Genomic DNA, 8,464 nt, shown 5'->3' on the forward strand with positions numbered 1-8,464 from the left:
TGAACTGAAATGTCTTTAATTGCTGGGGGTTCATCCCTTTCTCTTTCTAGCAAGATGAGATGCTAGTCTCTCTCCCAGTCAGTGCTTTACCTAGGAAACTAATTAAAGCTGTTTGATTTGACCTTCAGAAAACAGAAGGATTGAACAACTCACTAGAGGAATTTATACCCCTGATGTGTGTAGAGCATTAGTAGGTTAGAGCTTTTACAAGAACACTGGAAAAAGGGCTTGGTTTAGGAACGTTTTAAATCCCCATAAAAAAATAAATATATTTTTACACAGAGATCAAGTGGATAGAAAAAATCAGTAGGTATAATTAAAGACAAAATCCTGAAAATAAAGATTTGAATCTACACAACTCATGTACAAAGACTACTTAGGGAAAATTAATCCCAGTGTATTTAGCTGCAAGATATATCCTGGACAATAACTGGACTTAAAAGATAAAAATTATTTAAGCATCCAGGCAGAAAAAGCAAATTACCAACAAAAGGAAAATGCTAAATTGTCTTTAGACTTCCCTACAGCCTTAAGTGACCAGAAATAATAGAACAGTCTCTGAAATTTGGAAATAAAATATGATTCAACACTATTAAACCCAGGTAACTGTCTTTCATTTCAATGTGTAACAGACAGATATTCTCATTTCTCATATGTGCACAATTCTTTGGAGGTGGGGAAATTACTGTATGAAATTCAGCCAATATAACACAAATTGTGAAAATATGCTAAAAAGATTAATTAAGTAAGGGTCCAAATAATAGAGCGATGTCTTTAGGTCCTAGGCCAAACCAAATTAAAAAAAAAAAAAAAAAAAACTTTTGTATGCACTCAGACTCTTCTTTGAGTATACACAGAATAAACATTAGCAGATTAAAGAATAAATTATCTATGAACCTTTATGGAAAATACAGCTTCCCAGTAGAATTCAAGCAGTGGGGAGTTGTGTAGCAGGCAGACATTAAGGAAACTTTTAAAATTAGGAATAATGCAAGGTAATGGGCAATTTCTTATAGTTTTAGTGCAAGTTAAGATTGTTTGAGGTAATAATTTATTAAAAACATATCTGAGGGCTGGGGTTATGCTTAGTAACTGAGCATTTGCCTAGCATGTGTGTGGTACTGGGTTCAATCCTCAATACCTCATTAAAATAAATACATAAAATAAAGGTATTGTGTTCATCTACAAGTAAAAAATAAATAAATAAATAAAAATAAAACAGTTCTGAATGGTACACCTTCTGTTCCACTTGTTCACTTTCAGGATTTTTTTTTTAATGAGGAAATCATTAATGATTTGAAAAAACATATGTGATCAAAGACAACAGTGGTATTATTACTGGTAAAAAGATGCAGTTCTTAAATTCCTAATATATGATGAACTGATATTCCATCATTTAAGAAAATTTCATATGAGAATATTAAAATAACATGTAAAAATTACTATTGTCATAAACTATGTCACTAAAATAATACAAACAACCTAGGTATTATGGCACACACCTGTAATCTCAGTGACATGGGAAGCTGAGGCAGGAGGATGGCAAGTTCAAAGCCAACTTCAATAAAAGCAAGGTGTTAAGCAACTTAGTGAGATCCTTTCTCTAAATAAAATGCAAAATACAACTGAGGATGTGGCTAAGTGGCAGAGCGCCCCTGACTTCAATCTCCAGTACCAACCCTCCCCGCGCCCCCCGACAAAAAAAAAAAAAAAAAAAACTAATAATAATGCAAACAACACTCCTGGAAGTGTGCAAGGTCTGAGTCTCTCTGATGCTGACTGTCTCCAACCCCCATGTCCAACCATGTCTGCTACCACTGAGCTTGAGTTTCTGGAGTTAGATGTTCAGTGTCATTTGCAGCTGCTATAGTTGAGGCCAAATTTCCAGAAAACAGAAACCAAAACAGATAAGAGATGTAAGCACATATGACACAGTGTTTATTTCCAAATACCTGTTGCAACTTCTGGCTCATGGTTTGGCAGCAAATGAACAAAGCAGTTGCCCTGCTAACTGGAATTATAAAGAAAGAATTATTTAAATGTGAATAGTACTAGCCAACAGATGAGTGGGAGATGTTGCTTAAAGAAACATGATTCAGTGTGAAGCTCTTGTCCAAAGACGTGATGTCCTACTATACACCACATACACAACAATTAGAAATACCCATAGTTGTGAAACCAGAGCAATAGCTCACGTGTATAATACTAACAGGTCGGATTTTAGGAGTACCTAAATCACAGTCTATTTCTCACTCTCCTGTCTGAAGTGAGGGGATCTGGCTTGAACCTTGACAGTAGGTCTGCTTTGATCTATTATGGCACAGACATTGTCTGGTAGACACCTTTCTTGTTTTGATGGGAAAAGGAGATGATAGTAACACAAATCAAGTGTTACTGAATATGCAAAATTACGGAATGGGACTTCTTCAGAAACAAGTTAAGCTCAGATTTTCTTATTATGGCTACAGTAGAAGGAGAAAAGTTTATAAAGTATGTGTTTTTAAGTGTATAAAAAAGAAAAGAATTTCCTGAGGAAGACTTATCTCCTGCTTTTGATCATTAACCAAACAAAATAAGGATGAAAATTATAACAGGAACAGAATAGATTTAGAAGAAGAAAATTTGGCAGTGACGTGTGTATAAAACTTTCCTCTAAAGTGCAGATGCTATGGAGGGAAGAGCAAGAGTGTTCTGAGGAGATAAATTCAAGAGGACAGAAAAGACTCCAAGAGTTAGAAAGTGAAGGAAATGAATCCAAGGCAAATGAGACTGAATGAAGAAAAAACAAAAAGAAAAAAAAGGACAGGATTCTCAGACACTAAATATTCAAATTCTGAAAATATTCTTCAGCTGTACAATTTGAAACATGAACGAAAAAAAGAATACCTAAAACAAAATCTGGAAGTTGAGTCTTGCTAAATCTAGAGATTCACTAACAATTGTCTATTTACAAAGTTAACTTAAGGGAATGAAGTGAACCCACCAGCAGAATACTTTGAAGGATCCTATAATATACATGTTATTAAGTGTTTTATATCATATGTAACAGTGTTTTGTCAGCTTTCTACTCCTATGTCCAAAAGAACTGACAAGAACAACTTTAGAGGAGAAAAAGGTTTTTTTGAGGCTGAAGGTTTCAGAGGTCTCATTCCATTGACAGTGACTCCATTGGTCTGTGCAGGAGGTTAAACAGAACACTGTGGTAGAAAGGAAAACCAGCTCAGGACTTGCTACCTGGAAGCAGAGAGAAAGAGAAAGAGACTTCTCTCACCACGGACAAAATGTATACCCCAAAAAACATGCCCCAGTGACTCACCTTCTCCAGCTGCACACTCCCTGCCTACAGTTACCACCCAGTTAATCCTTATAAAGGCATTCATGTACTGATTAGGTTAAAATTTTTCATAACCCAATCGTTTCACCTCTAAACTTTTTTCATTGTCTCACACATGAAGTTTTGAGGAACACCAAATATTAAAATTATAACATATTGAAATAAGCAAAATAAAGTAGGAGGGACTTCATATTATGTTGTTATTCCTATAGTGTTTTTAATAATTTTCCCAGCAATTGCATGTTTTTATTAAGTTAAAAATTACGCATATGAAAAGAATATAATAAAAGTCTTAAGTTTACATTTTATTTTGTATATTTTTAATTTAACTTTGTATACCTTAAAATTTTAGCAATATATGCATTAAGTTGCATATTTTATAGTATATGGCATGATGTTTTGATATTTGCAAACATGCAGAATGACTAAGTCGAAATCATTAATATATTCATTAACTCATATATTTACCATTTTTTCTGCAGTGAGAACACTTAATCTACCCTCTTTGAAGTTTTCATATATGCAATATGTTGTTAGTATATTAGTCCATTTTTCACTACTGCAAAAAATACTTAAGTATATGACCTTATAAAGAAAAAGAGGTTCTTGTTGGCTCATGGTTCTGGAGGTGCAATGATAGCCTTCTTTCTGAAAGAATCATAAAGAGGCATTAAACATTAGCTGTCAGGAGACAGGGAGTGTGCATGTGTATTCTGTATGTCTGGTCTCTGTTCCTTTTCTTATAAAGCCACTAGGATTTAATAGTGAAGGCTCCTCCCTAATGAACTTATCAAACCTAATCGCTCTCCAAAGGCTCTGTCTCTAACCACTACAGACAGATTAAGTGTTCACATTCTTAATATCCTTAGCGTATGAATTTAGAGACTGAGTTCCTGCTTCTATGGGGATGAATCATATTCAAATAACTTCAGTTATTAATTACAATCACCATAAACCACAGAAAATCTCTTGAACTCATTCTTTTTGTCTAAATGAAATTTTATGTCCTTTGCCAACATCTTCCCAATTCCCTTGCCCTGGTCCCTGGTAACCACCATTTGTTTTATAATTTTATGAGTTTGACTTTTTTAGATTCCACATATTAGTAAAATCATACAGTTTATTTCTTTCTGTCTTTGGCTTATTTTACCTAACACATCTTCGAAGTTCTTCCAGGTTGTCACAAATGAAATATTTCCCTTTTCTAATAAAAGCTAAATAATATTCCATTATGCCAAATATCCTTTTTTTACTTCAGTGATCCATGGATAAACACTTAGATTTTATCCACAGCTTGGCCATTGTGAAAAGTTCTGTAGTGAACATGGGAATGAAGATGTCTCTTCCCTGTGCTGATTTTAATTCCATTGGAAATATACCCAGAAGTGGTATTGCTATATCCCTTAATATTCTATTTTTCAAGTTTTTTGAGGGATTCCCATACTGTTTTCCACAATAATTGAGCTAATTTATTTTCTCCCAATGTGCAAGGGGAACCTTTTCTCCAAAACTTCATCAACAGTTGTTGTTATTAATAATAGTAGCAATATTAATAAAAACATTGTAACAGGTTTGAGGTGATATTTCAATGTGGATTTAATCTCCAACTTCTTGATGAATAGTGATGTTGAATGTTATCTATCTATCTATCCATCCATTGGTCATTTGTATTTCTTGTTTTGAAAAATGTTTATTCAGGAATATTGCTCATGTTTTAATAGAATGATTTATTTTCTTAATGAGTGGTTCAATTTTCTTACATATTTTGGATATTAGTCCCCTGTCCAATGTATGGTTTTAAAATATCTTCTCCCAATATTTTTTTTCCTACTCTGTTGATTTTTTCCTTTGCCATTCAAAATTTTTTACTTTGATGTGGTGCCACATGTCTAATTCTGTTTTTTCTTATCCATTCTTTTTACATCATATCCAAAAAGCCATTTCCCAATAAATGTCATGGAGCTTTTCCTCTACATGAAATCCAAATTCTTAATTATGTTTATATCTGTTTAGTAGCATTATATGTAACTTTTGTAAGATAATGAATGATTTTGTTTGTGCCTAAATATTTTTTTTTCAAATCTTTGCAGTAATCATGTATTGATTATATAAATTAAAAATATTATTAGCTACAGATTAAATAAGTGGAAATAACTGCTGGGTAAGGTTGTACATACCTACAGTCTCGGCAACTTAGGAGGTTGATGTGGGAGGGTCAATTGATCTCAGGGATTTGAGACCAGCCTGGCAACATGCAAGACCACATATGAAAAATAAATAAATAAATAAAAATGTGGGAGTATTCAAATTCTAGATCAAGAACACAGTACTAGTCTCTGTAGCACAAAATTATCTGAAAAGAAGATATGTGTATTACATGGAACAACAGCACCTGGTTTATAAATTGGAAATTTTCATTATCTAAAAGATGACAATTACAAGGTAAATTAAGAACTAACCTTCATAATGGAAAAATATATAGGAAGCTTATTGAATAAAATATAACTTTCATGGGTTTAAATGCATCACAATTATTCACATATTTATATTCTTAAAGATAAACTAAAAATAAATTTTCCCTGTCAAACAGTTTAACAATATAAAGCATCTTCTAAATATGTATTATGATTGACATATGTAGGGCTCTAATCTGAAATGTTTTTGAAATATTTATTGCAGTCTCTCATTATTTTATCTCTTTTTATAAGCATATTGATATAGATATTAATTGACTTAATCTAAATAAGAACAAAAATTTGAATCTAAGGGCACAAATATTTTGAGACAAATATTATTAAGGAAATTTTATTAAATTACTAAAATCTGTTCTGAATCTAGGGGGATCATTTAGCTATGGTAATGGCATTGTATTCTCTATTATTAGTTTTTAATTCTTTTTGAAGTATTCTTAAATTTTAGTGTAAAAATCAAAAAGGGATATTTATAAGTTAAAATTAGAACTTTAGTGTTATCATTAATATTTCATTTGCCCAAAATTATTTTTGAAATATTGTGTCAAGAGTCTTGATAAATTAAATTAAATATATCCATTTCAAGCAGCATAATTTTTTTTGAGAGAAAAAGCAAATACCCAAAGAAACAAAGATCACATTTAGATATCTATGAAAGTAAATATCAAATACATTGTTCTAGAAATTATTTATTAATCATATTTCTGGGGAATACATATACATAGTAAATGTAAACAATTTTATAAATAAGTTAATAATGATTATTGTTCTTTTTCCAAAAGGTTTCCCATTGTAAAAATATGTAAACAAACAAAAGGTACAAATAAAAGATGGAATAAAAATTACAGGCTAGAATTTGTTAATGTATTTACTGTATTCTCTGCATTGTATTAAATATTCTCTTCAGGTCCTTTTAATGGTGCTGATCAGACATTATTTACTAAGAAGGTTTGGTAATTTGAAGAGCACTTGTTACACACATCTTAAATTATGAAAAAAAAGTATTTCAGTTAAAGAGGAGACATAATAAAATTCTAATTAGTTCCCATATATTTCTTAATTATATTAAATTACATAGCATCTAACAAAACAGACATGAACTTTAATATGCATTAAAAGGAAAAGTTATGATTGAGACACAATCAACAATTTGGTTAATAAATGCTATACACTAAGGTCTATCAGATTATATAAATATTTACTAACGATTATTGGTACAGTGCCTATTATGTGTACTACACCTAGTAAAAGTAAAAAAATAGCCCCTGGCTTAATGAAGTTCAAAATATAATTGAAGAAAACAGCAATACAAAAAGTGAAATATGGCTGAGGATGTAAATCAGAGGTAGGGTGCTTGCCTACCATGTGTGAGTCCTTGGGTTTCATCCCTGACAGTATGGGGGGAAAAAAGTTAAATAAAATATTACAACTATAACAAAAGTGATGTCATAAAGATGTACATGAGTCCATGTTGACAGAAGGCTGGGGCTGCTTTGTGATCAGGGCAGGGGCACAGAAGAAAGAGTTGGCACTACAGAACTCCACTAGAGGGTTCAAGAAGCCACCTATGAATGAACTGTGCTGTTTTCCAGATTTAACATGCTAAAGATAAGATACCTTCATTTTTCTCTTTTGGAACTGAATTTACAAAATCCTTAAAGCAGATAGAAAAACACTGTATTCTATAATTTATTTAAACAAAGTATAATGATAATCTCTTAATGCAATTAATATATTACAACTTATTATATTTTCCAAGTTATTCTGCAAAGATAACAAATTAAATAAGAACAAACTATCACTTTTATTGAGCACTTCTGAAGTGCCTAAATATTTTAGCATTCATTTATTTATCCATTCAATGAATAGTTATTAAATAAATAAAACAAATCAAAAACCTTCCATTGATGAATTTAATTTTCTAGCACGGGATAAAAGCATTTTTCAAAATTTATAATGTCTTAAAATTTATGCAACATCTTTCAGTGATCAACACACAAGGCAGAATAATCGACTACTGTATGAAGAGAAATGAGACTATTTCAGTTGTGGTAGAAAGAGGGTATCACTATGAGCATGTGGCTTCAGAGCAACAGTCAAATCTGAGCTGTCAGTAATAGATAATAAAATCTTTCTTTGAAGTTCTCCTTAGTCTATATAACTTTCAAGAGAAAGTTAATAATTAAATTTGTAACCATCTGTCCAAGGGATACATATAGATGTGCTTCAGTAAAACTCTGCTATAACATGTTTAAATATTATGGACATTAATATTATAAATATATAATATTACATAATAATATATAGTAAATATATCTTCATAATATGTTACATTCTCTGACACTAGTGTTACAAGGGGAATTTCATGAATAAATATAACCAATAAGATAGAAATGGAGGGAAAAAGAGGAAAATGTGTGAAAAAGAAAGGGAGACACCAGCAAGAAGTGGTAGCCTCAAGATTGCCTCAAAGAAGTTTCAAAGTATACTTCTTTATAAACCAGGAGTTGAATGAGGTTTTATACGTTAGGTTTCTCATAATCTGTCCTCATAAGATAAAGTTCAGAAGGTGATAAGTAAAGCTGTACCAGAGTAAACATTTGTTTTAAAGAAATATTTCAAGGAGTCAGGCAGGATTGCAGACAAAAAGATCATTAGA

The 8,464-nt window shown here is 31.6% G+C and overlaps 1 pseudogene; it reads left to right on the forward strand.

The window, feature by feature from the left end:
* Window positions 1-1,926: 1,926 nt before the first annotated feature.
* LOC125619141 lies at window positions 1,927-2,919 on the forward strand (annotated as a pseudogene).
* The last annotated feature ends 5,545 nt before the right edge of the window (window positions 2,920-8,464 follow it).

The sequence above is a fragment of the Marmota marmota genome, unplaced genomic scaffold (genome assembly GCF_001458135.2).
Source record: "Marmota marmota marmota unplaced genomic scaffold, marMar, whole genome shotgun sequence".
NCBI lineage: Eukaryota > Metazoa > Chordata > Mammalia > Rodentia > Sciuridae > Marmota > Marmota marmota.